Source organism: Parambassis ranga, chromosome 16, assembly GCF_900634625.1.
Source record: "Parambassis ranga chromosome 16, fParRan2.1, whole genome shotgun sequence".
In the NCBI taxonomy this organism is placed as follows: Eukaryota; Metazoa; Chordata; class Actinopteri; family Ambassidae; genus Parambassis; species Parambassis ranga.
The window spans coordinates 4,335,129-4,353,314 of record NC_041036.1 but is presented as its reverse complement, the minus strand read 5'-3'; the positions used below and the strand labels follow the sequence as shown (position 1 = coordinate 4,353,314).

The 18,186-nt window shown below is 43.7% G+C and overlaps 1 long non-coding RNA gene across 1 annotated transcript in view; it reads left to right on the top strand.

Annotated features, from left to right (window-relative positions):
- Positions 1–11,346, top strand: part of LOC114447988 (uncharacterized) — a 51,317-nt gene extending 39,971 nt beyond the window's left edge. Inside the window, exon 3 of the long non-coding RNA XR_003671878.1 lies at positions 11,192–11,346. This is a non-coding gene — a long non-coding RNA (uncharacterized LOC114447988). The remainder of the gene's footprint in view (positions 1–11,191) is intronic.
- Positions 11,347–18,186: the final 6,840 nt, after the last annotated feature.

Genomic DNA, 18,186 nt, shown 5'->3' with positions numbered 1-18,186 from the left:
TCCAATACTTTGGGGTGAACTGTTCCTTTGTTTGAGATTGATATCCTGTATATAAAGCGTTCTTTTGTTTTATAGCTGCTCCCATTTGCTCTGCAAATCAGTTGAGCTGTATCACACTAGAGTAAGCTAATGTGTGTGCTGGGTGACTTTCAGTGAGCCGCAGAATATGCCAGGCGCTGCCAATGGTGCCTGCTGCAGAAGGGCATCAGGTTGACCAGCTTGAGCCAACCAGCCTGCCAACTGTAGAGCGGAGAGAGGGAGAGAGAGAGGGAGAGAGAGGAGGAGGAGGAGGATAATGACTGATGGAGAAGAGTGTGGGAATGAGAGGTGATAATAAGTGATTGAGGAGAAGGTGGAGGTGGAGATGTGTCAGTTGGGTCGATCCCTGCACATCTTACTGCAGCTTGAATGCAGAAGAGTGACCTCAAACCAAAGCGCATTACTGCTCAGCTCTGTGGATGCATATCCGGATTTAGAGCTGACCCACAAACATCCAGGATTTGTGTGAGGCGTTCAGCTGGTGCCAGCGACACCAGTGGTGACAGATGTTGCTGCCTCCAGTCAGACACATGTGTTAGTGACACAATGAAGTGAGCACATCCTGGGACTTTGAAAGGTTTAGCTTTCAGACGGAGGCAGGAGGCTGCCATTAAAAATGATCTGCATGCATTATTTTCCTTCCTTATGCAGTTCCACTGTAAGAATCCAACTTACAGTGGAATTACCATTAATGTTATGAAGACAGGAACATAGGGCAGTGTAGCTTTATGTCGTCTTTGGCCATCATTAAGCGATTTAAGCTGCAGACCACGTTCTCGCCGTAATCTTTAGACCCTGGTGTGATTCTTGGTTGGAATGCACCACAGCAGTCAAAGTTTACTTTTCTCTTGGAAATGTTACTTGCACAAGCTTTAACCTTTTGGCTTTTTATCAAAGAAGCTGATATTTTTTGAGGCAGTTATTGATCATTTGGACTGAGGTGGTTTCATCTGATCCAAGCCATAGAAATGCTCCAACAGGGAGTCAGCTTATGTGACTTTTCTGTGGAAAAAAAATAAATAATGTGATTTGTACCTCTGGAACTTATAAAAAAAAAAAGACCAATAGCTCCAAAGTTGGAAAAGTTAGAGGGTATCGGTCATAAATATTTATCCTTTTATTCTCCTGGACAAAATCAGTGTTGATCTACGATGGAAAGGCCAGACTGCACACCTTCCATCCTATCACTCAGAAGTCAGCTGTCAGTGTTAGAGGCTGTGGCTGGTGCAATCTTTCACCAAACTTTCGAAAAGGAAAAACTGTAGAAACCAAAACTGCACTGTGTTGCACCTCTGAGCCGGCACCAGTAACAGAGCCTGTGTGAAAGGATGAGCCAGCAGGGCACAACGCTCCATAGAAAACAATTGACAGCACTTGAAATTGTGCGACTCTGACACATCCTTTGAAGTGCGCCCTGAGGCGGCACTATGCTGGGTTCATTTTAAGTTTGAGTATGAGCGAAGAGGAGGGCCCATACTGTATTAATAGGAGGGTTTCTAATACAATCTCTGGGTGGAAGTAGGTTATGGGAATTGGCTCCAGTCCCACATGGACAGGAGGAACAATTACACTCACATAAAGACATGCCACAGAAGGTCAAGTTTAACAGACAGTTATAACAGGAAAGAAGTCTTTGTCAGATCAAAATGTTTTCTAGAAACATCCATATTCTTTTTTTCTAGTTGCAAACATCTTAAAGCAGATTAGGCAATAGAAAGCTGAGATATAAAACTGGGCAAAAGTTCAAATAATTTCGAGCAGCATGTGATGGCAGCAGCACAGAAGTGGGCGTCCTGGTGCTCACCACAGGAAAAAGGCTTAAGCAGTTGAAGGCCATTTTGCCAGTGATGACACGTGGCGTCCTTCATGTGCAGAGCCCAAGTCTGTGGGACAACAGGGCTGCTCTGTGCTGTTTCAAGGACATGGTGCAAATGAGAGGGCCGGGGTCTCGCACTTTTTCTGTGTGTGTGTGTGTTAACGAGGGTGGGCAGCCAATCAAAGGCTTGTGCTTCAGCCGCCTCTGCTCCGGGTCAGATGAGATGTTTTTAATCCCGTCCAGTCTTGTTGATGTGTCTGTCACAGGAGAATGTTTCTGTTAAAGTTTTTCAGTTGATCTTGTTTGTCCTAAAATGGAGCATCCATCACAGCGGAGCGCCATGAATCACTGACCCCTCTGCCCACTCTTATCTCAGAGCTTCACTAATAACAGCAAGCAGGCTAATTACTAACAACAGATATACTCACACAGAAAGTTCTTCACTGACCAAGAGTCATAAGCTTCTTCTTTATGTTTGTGTTAGATGATATATTGCCATCTTTTATAGCTTTTTACACTAACTAATCATTAAGAGTTTTAAAAGCTGTTAGGCAAGATTAATAAGAGCTGCAGACTGCAGCGGGGGAGCAGCTCGCAAGAGGAATTAATAACCAGAAACCAGATTTCCATTTAATTAAACATGTAACAAAGAAGGAAATATATATGATTATCAGCATGCTACAGTAGTCTTTAGGTTGTTTTGCAGGCCAGGGTTTTGAAACACCCAGTGTGTAGCCTACATATCAGCCGCCCGCTCGCCGCTTGTTGTGTGCGTACGATGCATTTTTTGTAAACCTGACCTTGTGCTTTTAAAACAGTGAATGTAGATCTTGGTTGATAAAATATCTACCAGATACCACACATGGTTACACATGATTGCCTGACTTCTATTAGGACGTTGGCTGGGAATGGTGGGGGTGCATGCAAAGCAGCAGACTTTCAAACAGGAGTCTGTGTTCGAGCTTCCCTGACAGCGGTTTGTTTGCCCCCGCTGTTATGTTATGTCATTGAAAAGGAAAATCAAAGGCACTAAGGCAGTAGAACATGTTCTACAAGAACTTTTTCTTCTTTTTTTGTGATTTTTTTTTATAAATGAACCTCTAAAAGATTGAAGGAAGGAGAAATAATCACAGAAAATGTTGCCTCTGTCTTTCTTGCATGCTCAGCAGGACATTTCAGTATAATGTTTGTAACGGTTGGTGGTTTTGCTTTATATTACATTTTCCATAAATGCTCTGTTGTTGCTCAGGGATATCTTTGTACATTATTCTTCCTAACAAATTAGTTGCAATGTGGGAAGCCAATAACAGCGATGATTAAAACTCTTTTCATCTTTGCTGTCTGTCTTGCTCCTGCTGCTCTCTGCAGCTTTAATCATTTGACATGATACACTGCTAAAACCTGCCAATAACTCAGAACACATCTCTGATTTCTGCACCACCACAAGCCACAGTGGCATGACGTCGCTTCCACTATTCTGCTGACCAATCGTGTTGCTGCCTGACTCGGCGCTCGGCAAATGAGAGCGCGAGAGCAGGACTGAGGCTAGCAACGAGGAGGAGGAGGTGGAGGAGAGGAGGAGGAGGAGGACAGTGGAAGACTGCAGTAACAGTCCCAAGGCCCCACAGATACTCACTGAATGAAACGCTGAAGGCTGTGTATGATCGAACAGCCGAGTCTGACGGCGTGTGTTTGTGTTTGTCGCCGAGGTGGGGACAAAGACAGCAAGCGTGCATGCTTTTTTTTTGCTGTCTTTTCCTGTATGTGTCTGTATTTTCTGCTTGAGTGATACACAGAGAGCAAAAAACATGCCCTCAAGTGAGAGGCAGACACATAATGAAGCAGTTTTTCCCGTTTCCCTCTTTTTTTCCTCCCCGCCTTGTGTCAGCTAAGATAATTCCTCTGTTAGTCAAGTGAAAGGCCATGGCTGAGGGGTGTTTCTGTGCGATATTGATACATTTTAGAAAATGAATAGCAGCCTCTCCCCCAGCTGTGTGCTCAGGAGCTGAGCTGTTGATTTATGGACTGCTTTTTGATCAAAATGGACGACGTTGTTGGCAGATGCAGCTGCTAAGTGATGGAGAAATCATTATAGAGGCAGCTCCGGGGTTGGTTGGATGGTGAGGCATTATGTGTGCCAGTGTCTTTGTCTGGTATTATTTTAGTGAGTAATTCTATGTGATCAGTTAAGGGTTGATTAACATGTGCAAACTGGTGTAGAGAGGATTTTATTTAAACCCACAGCCAGGGGCCCTGAATTTCAAACTAAAAGCACCGTGCATGTGCTCTGTTCACTTGGACAGAAAAAGAGGTTTAGCTACAATTGACTAAAAGCTGCCCAATGATACTAAAGGTCTTACATCATCAATATTTTTAAATGAAATTATCAACAGCAATCAACTAAAAGTCACACAAGTAAAAGTACTTAGGTTCCAGAATTATCAGTGTGTTGAAAATATGACAGCTGTCAAAAAGTTTCCCTCAGAATCAGAAAGGAGCAATGTAGCTGTGGAAATGGCATTTCCCGGCACTGGTCACTAGAATTATTCGGTACATCACAACAGAAATATTACAATTATACTGATATATGAAATTAGCTTGCTTTGTTCCTTTCCTGTAATTATATTCCAATTCCAGTTTGTGGGGTTTAGAAATTAGGATGTTTAGGGAAAAGTTTTTGTTTTGAGGCCTTCTGCTGTTTGAAAATCAGAATTATTTCTCTTAAGTAACCCAGTTACTGTAAGAGGTTGACTATAACCAACAAACCATAGGCATAAAACAGCTAATAATGTCTGTACAAGTGGACATTTGGAAAGGAAGTAGCTTAGTTGTTTCTTATAGATAGATAGATAGATAGATAGATAGATAGATAGATAAACACAATATACACATACACGCACATGGCAGCAACAAAAAAAGAAGAAAATGTACATACACACACATAAAGCAGATCAAAGAAGATAAGATTAGACTAAAAATTTGTAAAATGCTAAATATATAAATGAACAGGTGTTTATAAGTTTCTTAATAATAAATCAAAATAAAAAAATACAAAAAATAATTCTAGTGTTAAGTGTTAAGATTAGTTTTAAGATCTCCTAATCTAAGAAGTCAGCTGCTGTTAATAGTAATTTGATGCAGCTTTAATATACTGGATTTTCCTCATGTGGTTAGACGTTAAATGTAATATTTAAGGTAGAAACTGATACGATCCATCATGGCATCACTAATGTCACGTTTGTTTTGACCGTAGAGCACTGCAAACCTCTGTTTTGCCAAAAGTCCAGGGTCATTCAGAGGTTTCCCTCACTGAGTCCCGCTCTTCTGTGCTGTCTCACTCACAGATCTCACTGCCCTGCAACTGTGCAACAGCAGAGGCTGAAACTCACACAGCCAGACAGCCTCTCTCTCTCCTCTGTTTTATTCTCCTATCCAGCCGGTGCTTCTGATGTTGGCCTGGGTCTGACTTTGCCAGTGGCAAACAAAATAGAAAGACATTAAAAAAAAAAAAAAAAAAAGTCAGAAAAAACGTTGTGGGTCTCTAAGAATTAAAACTAAACTGAAAAAACTCTAACCATTTGCTGAACAAGAGGATGTGTCAGGAATGAAAAATCACATCAAAGTAGATTTGCAGCTGAGGGGGGGAATGCAAAGAGGACACCCACTCAGCGAGGAAGCTGTGTGTCTCAGTTGTCGGTAATGGGAAAGCACTTTAATGTGTTACATAACTAATAAGAGATGGAATTGTTCAAGTAAGACACAAGGCCCGTCCTCTGCTGTTATTTCCTGTAAAATCCACACAAACACACCTGACCCCAGGTTTTTATTATCAAGCATTTAGCCTGTAGCTATTTTTCTCCACACTTTGTTGCAGAGGCCAAAACCCCCCCACAAAACCCTTTGACACAGAATTGTTGCTCTGGCATTTAGCGAGGGCAGACGAGTGTAATGCAGCGTAGATCTCCATACATCATTATGTGGAGGTGTCCGACAGCAGAGCAGAGAGCGGCGAGGTCCAGCCCGTATTTCATTACGCTTCAGGATGCAACAGAAGGCCTCATTAACATGCATGACCACAGGTTGTTGTTGCCCTCTCCCTCTTCCTGTCTCTTTGTCTCTCTCTTTGTCAGGAGCGCACACTCATCGTTGACTGACTCGTTCTTATTAGGCTTAAGCTGGTCCACAGTTGTCCAATTGTTTTGTTATGATTGCCTGCCGCAGAGACCGCAGGAAGTAAAGTCCCTGCAATCCATTTCAAATAGTAATTTGATGCAAGATGAAGATGAGACAAGAGATGATTAACAGATACTCTGGACATTATTTCCTCAGGATTAGAAGACAATCATAAGGCACTCATTCCTCTTCTTATATAAATGAGAAAACGCCTTATTAGTTTTTATAACTCTTCATTGATTAGAAGACTAACCTTTGCAGCATTGTCATGGTTACATAATAAACAGTTATTCTAGGCATCAGGAAATTATCAGAGTTTATATACCTAGCTGTGGTCATAGCATTACAATGCATGTATTCATATGTAATGTATGTGTTGTGGGGCTGCTCATCATCATAATACCTGAGAGCAAATTAGGGATTTAGGTCATGAATGCCACTAAATAAAAAGAAACACTTCACATCACAGCCTCCTGGGTGAGTCTAAAGGAGCGTCACAGCCAGCAGCCAGCTCTCCTCCTCACACATAATAAGGCTGATGGCTGAAGAGTATGCAGGCCTTCGCAGGCGCCCTCCAGAATTCACATGGCCCAGACCATCGTAGATGAAAAAGGTGGATCTCCTGTTAAAAGCTCTAAATTCTACACATTTGGTTGATAAGACATCATTACAATTCATAACATTAAAGGTAGGGTAGGAGATTTTGAAAACTCAGTGAGAGTCAGCCAGATTTCGAAAGTAAACACACGCCCCTTTCTCTCGGAGCTCACCCCGAAGCCACGCCTCCCAATCACATGGACATGCATTACCTGAAGACGAGCTGCGGTCTGTGACTTCGGCCATCATGCACGTACTTGTCTGGTGTGCGCAGAGCAGGAAGAGAGTGACAACCAGCCAATACTCTGTGCAGGGTCCACCTGGAGGATTGGCTGATGTTTTTAGCGTTTTATAGCTTCCACAGATGATTCATATTCTTCGTTTTAATGCGAAACTGCCGAACTAATCGGTTGCTATCGGATTGTAAAGAGAAGTTACACTAATTTAACAAAAAGTGCATCAGAATGAAATCTCCTACCCTACCTTTAAACACATTGTATAAGGAAAACCATTCTTCTTTGGCATCGCCATTTTTGGTTACCAGGGCAACGGGTCCCAACCCCAATGAACACATATGCATGTTCTATTTCAAATACTGAAATGCTGACCTCATGTTATGTTCTCCTACAACAAATGAGCTGAGGCAGGATGATGATAACAGCCTCCATTGTGTTCACTTGCTAACGGTTGCTTGTGATTTGTTGTTTTTATGATACTCACCATGAGTTTTATCCAAAACAGCAGCTAGCTCACTGAAATCACTGAAACATTAAAGCTGCAGACTGCAAAATAATTAATTGCTACAAACAATGAGCAGAAAGGAAAGTGCTGGATGATAAGACACAAATAATTCAGTGCAGCTTTAAGATGGAAAAAATACAGACAGGGATTAAATCAACCTGATCACCTGTCAGCAGCTAAACGCACAAGGTCCTTCAACATCAGTGATCTCTCATGTTTCTCAGCCTGACTGGAGCCTGAGCATCACTGCAGTGATAATAAATACATACAGTTTATGTTTTCCTTCCTTTTTATTTCAAAGTTACATAAGCAGCATTCAGAGTATTGGGGACTGGAAGGCATTCTTGCTGTCAGTCATTGTGCTGCCAGCACTGTAACTGACTATGACGTCACCCAGCCTTCCCCTATGGGCTTCATATAGCACAGCACCCTATCTGTATATGTACAGCACCAAAAATAAAATGTGTTATGCTTTTGCTACGAGGCAGAGAACTGGAAGCGAAGCAAAGAGGAGGAATTGAAGGCAATGCAAACGAAGACCCCCTTTTTTTCTAAGTCTAATCCCTCTTAGTAGGGGAGCGATAAGCATGTTTTGACTTAGCCCCAAATTTCCTGTTGTTTATGCATCCTGTGCCAAACCACGTGGATCCCTGTAGAGCCGGATAATCTTAGTGATGCCAGTTTGGCAGGGCTGCAAATATACCACTGCCTCCTGGCCCAGGTCAGATCACAACAGCGGGGCGGCCAAACAAAATGCCTCTGCGTCTGTTTGCTTTCATTTTTCCCCTCCCTCTGTTCGTCTTTGTGTAAGCGTTTGCTCGTAGATAGGAATCTGTCAGAGCTGGTGGCTTTGTTGACATGCGCCCCTCATTCCTCTCTGGTGCACATGAGCTCTTTTTCCTTGCAGTGGGGGAAATTGGTGCAATCACAGCTCAAGATGAAGCCTATTTACCCCACCCACTCACTCCAAAGGAAAAAAAAAAGCCAACCAATAACACCACAAGCAAAGAATTCCTGCTCTGGCCTGGTAATCTTGTTGCCATTTCCCTGCACAGCCAGGTTAGAAGCCTGCGCTTGTTATCAATAATGTGAAGTGACTATGTGAAGCAAGGATACCGCACATGTCTGTTCATGCCTCACACATTCGGATTGTGTAGCTCTATTGAACAAGTTTGAATCGTTTGTGCAGAATGTAGCTGCCATGACAGTTGTGTTCATAAGTCTGATGCTCATTTAGGAAACTGAAGCTGTTGTAGCTAAAGCCCAGATTGGAAATTCACAGATGAGCTCTGACCACAACCTCCTACTTCAACCTCACGGCAAAAAATATCTAATTTTTAACATTTTTTGTCATTCAGCTGTCATACCCTTGTGTGTCTGTGCTGCCGGTGGTCTGTGCAGAGCCTGGGACTTGGACATTGTTGCTGACTACAGAGCCTGAGGCGGTGGGGAAGTGTTAGCAGCCTCTAAGCTGCAGAAAATGCTGATCCTATAGTACATATACTGCAACAAGACAAAAAACAAACATTATTTGACACACACATAAAAAATGTAACTGTAGAGCAATGGTGGCAGAACAGAAAAGAGGAAAAACAAGCAACATCTTCTGCTGGGAAAGCTGACAGCAGGAGTCAGCGATAGGGCGCCAGTTTACTTCCATGAAAGACCAGCAGGTGGCAGTAGTCTGTATTTGTCATTCTTTTTTGTTTGTTTCTTTGTTTATGCACTGATTTGCAGACATCCGATCAGAACAGTCTCTCACAGTCATTTTTAGTTTGTTCTTTTTTCATATGCATTGTTGTGAGGAAACTGTGTGCATCATTGTTTTTGTAGAGTCCAGAGCGGACCCCGTCTATCAGCCGTAGATAGCTGGGATAGGCCCCAGCCCCTCGTGACCCTGTACTGCAGGACAGAGCGGGTTCAGAAGACGGATGGATGGATAGTTTTGTAAACTTTTACACCTTAGAAATGTGCCTATGTAGATGGATTCTGCTGCCATGCTATAAAAAGTATAAAGAAACCACACACACACACACATACTTTCATGGGTTTATTGTTTACACACACATACTTTCAGTTTGTGCATTTCCATCTTTTTCTCAGATAAACACTTCTGATTCTGTCTCTTCGCAGCTGATCTGACACACACACACACTCACACACTCTATGTTTTGATACCGTTTGGCCTTGTAGCTCAGTGGAACAGAGCTAGAAGAGGGGCTTCTGCTCTACTGATGAGACAGTAATTAGTACTAACTCCTAAGGGAGTGCAGATAGACTTCACACAGCTTGACACTCTCTTCCCTCTTTCTCTCTCTCTCTCTCTCTCTCTCCTCTGTGTCTTTCTCTCTCTCTCTGTCTTATCCTCCACTGCCATTAACAGCAGCAGCAGCAGCAGGTCTCTGCTTCTCACTCGTTCTCCAACCTCATTATGTGCCATCCAAACAAACACGCTGTTACCTCAAAATAGTCATTAGCACAATCGGGCACATCCAGCCAAGTTTGTCAGCTTTTGTTTTGCTTTGCGAAAAACTTCCACCACATGCAGTTCTGCAAAGAAAAGACAAAATATAAATACAAAGAGGAGATTTATGTTTGTGTGCGTGGGTGTGTGTGTGTGTGTTTTGGATATTTGTAGTAAATACTCTGTGTCTCTCTTGTGAACACATCTGTAGACTTGGTGTTTATTCGCTGCTCTGCCTGCTCAGTTTTAGACAGAACACACACGCTGATAGACAGCATTTCCACAGAGATTATGCATTTCAATTAGCCAGTTAGACAGTATGTCATGTGTGCTTCTTTGGTCTGTGAGGGGATGGGCACTTGTGTGGAATGGCCAGAAAGATTCTGTTCGCTTCAGCAGTTTTGCTGGAATGATTGAAAGTGTGTGCGAGGGAGCGCAGTGCTGGGAATCTTGTATTGCTGTTTCAGGAGTTTTTTTTCAGACCAGAGACAGATAGTGTTTCAGGAGCCATTTTACACTTTTTTACTCCAAGTTTTCGCTGAAGCGCCCAAGTGTTTTTTTGTTTTTTTTTTAACTTGCACTGGTGTGTGTCAGTGTGTTGGTATTCAGTCTGTGTGCAAGTGTGAGATTATGTAAGTGGATAGAGTGTTTGTGGATTACCTGTAAAGATTAGCCCAGTTAACTCATTTATATCACTTATGTCTGGTCAGGCCTTTAATAGGCTTTGAGTTGTTGTTGTTGTTGTTATAGGCAAATTTGATGTGACCTAAAGCGCCAATCAGTCCCTCTAATACATTTTATATAAGCAGTCTACTTCTAAACCTATGAGGAAGATCTGTCGGTATGCACCGTGGATAATGTGCATTTGAATACAGCACTAATAACACACACATATAACATCGATTGTATACAGATACCTGACTGAGGGGGTAAAGGGAGTATAGTTTACATTGCCATGGATAACTGTACATTTTCCTCCAACAGTACCTCTTCAGGTTCCTCTGCTCTCCTCTAGAGTCCCACTGCTTACGCCCTGTTTACAGTAGAGACAGCTCTGCACTGTGCGAGGGGAGCGATGCTAATAAATTCACCCCTAACAAGGTGTGATTAGCCCATTGATTCCCTCTGCTAACTTCCTTGCCGCTGCACAAAACTGTCTTGTCCGATTACAATTCTGTGACAGCACATTGACACCAACAACCTCAGATGCAAATCAGCTTTGATCCCCCCCCACCCTCGAACAATGAAGGTCACACAGCCTTTCTCACCCCTCCTGCGTCTTCATGATTACATTCTGCATTTTCTATAAACATAGCAGTAACAGGTTGTGCCTCTCTCTGCTCTGTTTGCCCCCTCTGCAGACTGAAGAAGAAGTCCCAGTCAGTGGATATCGCCAGTCAAGGTTTCTCCCCGACACTGGTGCCAGCCTCACCCCTCAACCGGGCTGCACCACCTGTTGCCAAGACAACCAACGTCCTTGCGGTGCAGGAAAACAACACCACCAACTCCCAGCGCCGCAGCCCCCGATGTGGCGAGCTGAAGAGAGGCTACACCATAGGTACCTGACACAGGGGTTGGGACTGAGCTGTTTGTTTGTGTGGCAGCTGGTCGTGTGGAATCTGAGACATTTAGTGTGACTTTGAGTATTACATTGTCCAGCTGTTCGATTATCAGTCGCTGCCACAGTTCTTGTTATTATTATTCTGTGTGTGTCCGTATGCAGATGGGCAGATTTTTGGAGCTCAGACACAATCTAAAATGTTGACATGAACTTCCCACAACTTCATTTCCTGTGCACAACTTCTTATTATTTGCCTCTGAGGACATCTACTCCTGTAATGAATGCTATTTTTGGAGGGGTAACTGTCTGCTGCGTGTCTATTTCTGTGTGTCGGAGGTTAGGTTGTTGCTGTGAGAGTTAAGTACACTTTAGGGAGCTGACTTCTCAGAGATGATGAAATGAGTTTGAGCTAAACTAATTTCAAACTGATGGATGCAATGCATCTCTGGTCACTTCATTGCTGTGATTCAGTTAGCAAACTGCTCGGGTCAAGGTTAGATGGGAGGGAGTGTGGTGAGAAAAGTAAGTTATGCTGCTGAAGGTGATTGGCAGGTCTTTCAGCAGATTTAACTGTTAGACATGCATAGTTACATCTTGAAATAAAGATGCAGATATAATATCTGTAGTTAAATGGAACTGGAAAAAAATTATTTTTGTATTCTGACAGAAACCTGCATGAAAATCCCTAAACAAGAGTCTGCCGTTGTATTCAGTAGTCAGCTGACAGTGTAATACTGCGGGAAAGCCGTGTGTGGACACTAATTTTCTGCATGGGTGAAGGCCTGTCTCTATAGTTGTAACTTCAAGGACTCAGACTGGAATAAAGTGAGTGTGTTAAACGCAAACAGCATATTTATGACCAAAGCACAAAAGGAGCAATAAGATTATTATTTGCTACCCAACTGATGAAGGAGAGCTGATGACATTGACTGCATGCCCTTGAGTGTGTGATAAGTCATGTAAATCAGCGCTTCAGACTTTGCAGCTGTAACTGTTCTGCTCTGATTTAGCAGTGTCAGGGTGGAGGTGCAGGAGAATCTTGTCACATCAGCTCATCACTTAGCAGGCAGGAGCCGGGTAAAGGTGTGTCACGCAGCTCATATGCACTATGGTGTCACACGCCAGTGAGCTTTCTACAGAGTCATCATGCATTGACTCTGCTCCTGCAAGCCAGGCTTCGACCGGAGAACAGATTGATCTGCGGTCGTCCGTATCAACTCACTCGGCAATAATCAATAAAGGAAATTGTGGGATAAAAGCTTGGCAGGACAGGTGGACCGACTGTTGATATTTTAGCCCGCTCTTGTCATCCATTAGCCATTCAATAGCAGCTGGGGGCTCTTTTTTTAAAAGCACAGGGTCGGAAGTCACAGTCATTCAGCCATTAAATGAAATGTGACTGAGACTTATTGTGCTTTTATGGCTTTTAACTACAAAGTAACAAATGGTACAAGCCTCTGAAGCCATAACAGTTAATCATTAGCTCTGGCTAGTGGTGGCCTAGATAAACCACTATCTGATCAAGGCCTGGCTTTCCACCATATGACTACAGAAATGCTGTAAGTTATTTGCAGTGTGGTATCACATAATGAGACACTGATTAGTGACCGTCCCGTCTCTCCACTATCTTGATGGGATGCAGTAAGCGCAGCCCCGATGGCGTTTTTATATAGTCAAACTCAGGCCAGGCGGCTCCTACAGGGCTGATCATGCTAATTTATTCTAATGGGATAGTAATAACGTGGCAGGCTGCTTGCTGTGCTTGTCTGCCAGGCTTCAGACAGACCTGTCATTAGAGACACACAGCACATTCACAACAGACATTTTAATAACCCGACCGATGAGCCTCCCACCCGGGCGACGCCACCTCTGAGGAGGAGCCACTGATTGATATGTTGATGGCGTCGTTCAATTAAAAAGTGCTGTAGTCTGTGTCCTTAAAGTCAGACCGAGGAGGAGCAGTGCCCAAACATGATGACAGTCATTCATTGCTTAGGCTGATGTCATCAGAGCAAATAGAAGAGGAGGGCAAGGGCGATATTCATCTGTTTGAACTGTCACATTAGTTATATTAGGGTGTGATATACTTGACAATGTTGTAGAGAAAAGACAGGAGAAGGACAAAGAAATGAAAGGGAAGCAAAGGGAAGACGAGGAGGGAAGAGGAAGGCAAAGGAAAAGAAAGATAAGGAAGGATTTAACAGAGAGGGACTGGAAGGGGGAGGAAAGAGGGTGCGACACTTGACACCAGCTCTCCCCAGACTCACAGCATCTCCGTCTGACAGCTTCCGAGTCCCACTGCTGCGTCTGACCTTTACATCATTATAGCCAGCCTTTAGCCTGCACCCTGGTGCTCGATGAGCTCTGCTCTCAGTAATAGAACGCAAATAGTAGATGAGCCGAATGCCTCCATGGCTGCAGACTCATTAAGTAAGTTCCTGCCTACAACAGGTGCACGTGGAAACTGCTTCATCACACTGAGCCTTCATTGCTGTGCAGCCGCTCTTTGTTTTCTGGAGTTGACTCATGTTATCTCCACCAGTAGCACATGTGGGTCTGATTCGGTGTCTGAAGTTAACTGTGGATTCAGATCATAAGCACTCACAGACAGGAGCACTCCTGCAGACATCTCTGTATGGGTGCAAAGGGAAAATCCTCGCAGCATGTCGCTGCAGCTAATGGCTTCCAAGAAGTGAGCTGCATCCTTACACACACACACACACACTTTCTCTGCTCTTTCTACCATTCTGTTCCCCTCTCCTCCTTCTCTGCTCACCCCCATATCTCTCACTCTCTCCATCTTCACACTCTCTACCTTGTTATCCTCTAATGTATTTCCTGTGTGTCAGACCGGGGGGTACAAGCAGAAGGGTAATCTGTCTCAAGGACAGACGGACAGCACCCACTGATTGCTACCAACGGTGGCACCAACCTTGACTGCAGACTTGAGGAGAGGCATTTCATCATGTTTTGCTTGTGTCCGACTTATTTCCTCACTTGAGAGAGAGAGCGAGAGAGAGAGAGAGAGATGGCTAAATTCTAGTGCATATACATATAAACACAAGAACGAGGAGGCTGCAGTCACAGTCTTTAAATCTGATTGTTTTATGGCCAAACTAGTAAAGCGGTGAATGTGAGATATTAAAATTTTATTGAAAGAGTCATTCCAGACATGGATTCAGGCAAACCAATCAGGATCCATCATAAATAATGTCCTTTTAACAAGGCAAATAATGTGTGTGTGTGCGACTCGGGCAGCAGCACAGGCCCGACTCTGCTAACACAGCATTGTAGTCACAGTAGCTGACACATGAAATGCTAATAAACAAGTGGAACCACAGGTCTTGGCATACCCTAACACCCTGAGAGCAGTGGACCTGGTCACTGCCACCCTCTGACTGATTATTCCCCTGTTAGTTATTCATTGGATTTTCACTGCAGGGCTGAACCTGTGTGGGAGGGCAGGGGAGGGGAGAGGAAGGGAGGCAGGCTCCCTACAAGCCTTGCTAGATGTGCAGTTCCGTAAAAGGGAGTGGCCTGAATTCCATTAGCGGCCATTCAATAGATCGAAGGATGTGTCAGGTTAGGCGTTAACTCGCTGCCCTTGATACTTGTGTTGGAGCTTAGGCTGCACTTGTCCTTGAAAACAGCACTCTGCTGTCCTGGGAATGCAGCAGCTGCACAGTCACAGTGTGATACAGCAGGAGCAGCTAATCACTACAGCAGTTGACAGCCATAGCCAGTGCCACAGGCAGCACACTGGTGTAGCTCTCTTTCGATGTTCGATGTAATTGTCTCAGGTGGCACATCTCTGGTGTTTACACATCCGGATTGTCGCCAGGGGTGGCAATTACACACAAGCCTCTGTGAGACACCCCGCTGACTTTTTTTTCCCTGGAAATGGAACAACATATATCTCCAGCCATTTTCCAGAGAAGATGGAAACGGTTTGGAGCAGCATGATATTTATTTCTGCTTGCTGTTTTAGTTCGATGGACACAAATATCCTCCATCATCTTCTTGAATTTGCTAAGGTTTTTACATAATCTGTGATGTTTTCTTCCCACCGACCACCTGTTTCAGACATATGACCACTTATTACTCCCTGCTGTTAGGCTGACATTACAGAGGACCTAATGGAAAAGCCCCCTCCATTCTGCAGAATAACAAGCAGCTGCTAATGTTCTCATCCATATAGATCTGCTTTCTCTTTACGTTTATCCCACTGTCTGTTTAGAAGTAATGTGACAAGACAAAGGCCGCTTTTCTGATGCAGGCAATTTCTGTAATTTCACAAAAACCATCAAAGCTAGCAGTCAGTATCCATAAGGAACAGAGATGATCCTATCTGGACAGAACCTGTGATTCTATAATTGACCACAGCAGCTAATATTAAAATCAGATCCTTTCTTTGAAGAATCCACCAGCAGCCTGTTACTGCTAGTGCAAGTTTGGGATAATTTGTTTCATTATTTTCTGTATTATTTTTCATGGAAGTGTTCGTAAAGCAGAAAAAAACACTTCCTGTTCACACTGGAGAAAGTCAATCCAGCTAGAGTAGGATTGATAGTTCGACAGTTCGACAGTTGTTTACACACGGCTTTTGTACACGACCCGGACGCTCTCCTCGTGAACCAGAAGTATCACGTCGCTAGCGGGATTCGTTAGCCGCATTTGCGTTCAGACCTTAGCCAGATGTAAGCCAATCCGGCTAGAGGACCTCCAAGAGGTGGATCTAAATCAATCCCGATAAATCTGGATTCACGTTGTTCAGACTCAGAAAAAAACAATCCGAAAATATCCAGATATCCGAATCCTGCTCTAGCTGGACTGATTTCCCCAGTGTGAACGGGATCTTAGATCTCTTTAAGAAGTGGTATTTGTGGTCTGGACAGAAGGTTTGGTAACATTGTAAATGAACCTTAACATTTCAATCATAGAAAAGCAGAAGTCCTCTTCAGCCAGATCAATGTGGGACTCTTGCTACAAGGACACAGGAGGCCTCTTCTCTGTTTTAAATCCACCTTAAGTGTAAGTCACTGCTGTCGTGCGTCCGTATCAAACCTTTACATGCGCTTCTGCGAGTGGCTGAGCGAGAGTGACGGGGGGATGGGGTGAACATTTGTGACAGAGAATAACTGTAAAAGTGTAAGGAAAGAGGGGGAGAGTGAGAGTAAGAGCTATCCGTCATGCTCTGACAGCAGCACCCACAGCTATGCCATGCTGCCTTTGCCAGCGGTGCTGCTTGTGTGCACAGAGATAAGCCCGAGTCTTCTTGCCTTGGTGGTATAGGCTGGTCACGCAGCACCAGAAGGCAGCTTAGCCCCACTGCAAATCCAATGGAGGGTTTTTCGTTCACCCTCACTTTTACTTGCACTTCCTCCCACACAGCCTCGCTTCCTCAGTTTTTTTTTCCTGTCTTTATTGAGGTCTCTTTCTTTTCCTCTGCGTCTCCATCTATGTTTGGCACTGCTTGTTAACTCAACAGACGGGTATTTACTCTTATTGGCAACCACTGAATGTGCAGTGTCATACAGGAGGTGGAGACACATAGGGGACGAGTCTGGAAAAAAACTGAGCTGTTAATAGCCTTTTAATGGAAATTGAAGTCTTCTTTGTGCATTATGACTAGAGTCAAAACAGCACCTTTAAATAAACAGCAGACTAATTAATAACCTTTCATTATATCCCTGTTAGCATGCTGCCAGGTGTGGTGCACAGACTTACAGCATTTCCAGATCAATTCCAGATCACATATAAGCCTGCAAGTTAGTTTAATCCCTCACAAGGTTTTGGAGATCTTAAATGTTTCTGGCGCCAAGCTATGTGTTTAAGGCTTAACCAAAGGAAGTGCTTAGAGTTACCCTCCTTTTCATCTATTTTTCTGGTATTATTTAAAGTGCCTGCACATATTTCTTCCAAAAATACTTGATAGCCCCAAGATCCTCAGTTCTTTGAGCTCTCTATTTTTTATGTTAAGGTAAAGACGCCGTTATTGGGATAAAGCCTTAGTCACATCACAAAAAATAAAACATTTTTTTCCTGTTTTCCTTTGGCCTATTCCTGCCTGGCCTATTCATGTTAGAAATCTGAGGTGCAGATCATCTTTTAGTGTCAAAAAAAATAATCATGTGGGTCTTGAATTTTGAGATCTCTGCTTGCTAAGTCTAGTCCAGTTATTCACAGCAATATGGCCCTGGGTTTGAACCTCCTTTGGTAGTTTCTGCACACACTATAAGGGTTAAAGCAGCCTGGGTAGGCACCTTCTCCACAGTTAATCCTGTGAAAGTGCTGCTGCCTGCAGGCTAGCACACTCCACACTGAGCGTCGATAAGAAAATCCCGACAACAAGGTGCCTCCAGGGCTGCAACCAAACAGCACCAGAGGCAGATGGACCTCACTGTTCCTCCAAACCTTAATTGGGATATATGATATGTGTGGATTCATTCTCTGTCTTGTGTGCAAACAACATTGCGGTGATTTGTTCACTTCAGGTGCTTTCTCATGTTTGGCAGGTTTGATGGAGATGCATCCTGATGTGCACAAGGCAGACCGGATGCATGTGTAGTTGCAGTTGTAGTTGCTGGTGTTCAGATGTCTCTTCATACTTAACTCAGTTTAAAATCACCACTGAATTATGAGAGCGATAGACGGGCACGCACATACTACATATACACATCCTCCAAAGCAACCCAGGAGGGCTCAGAAACCGTTTCCACAAAGGTTAATAGTATGCTTTAGTCATCCCCAGACAGCAATGGAGCAGCTTTGACGCTAACTTGGTTACAGGCAGAG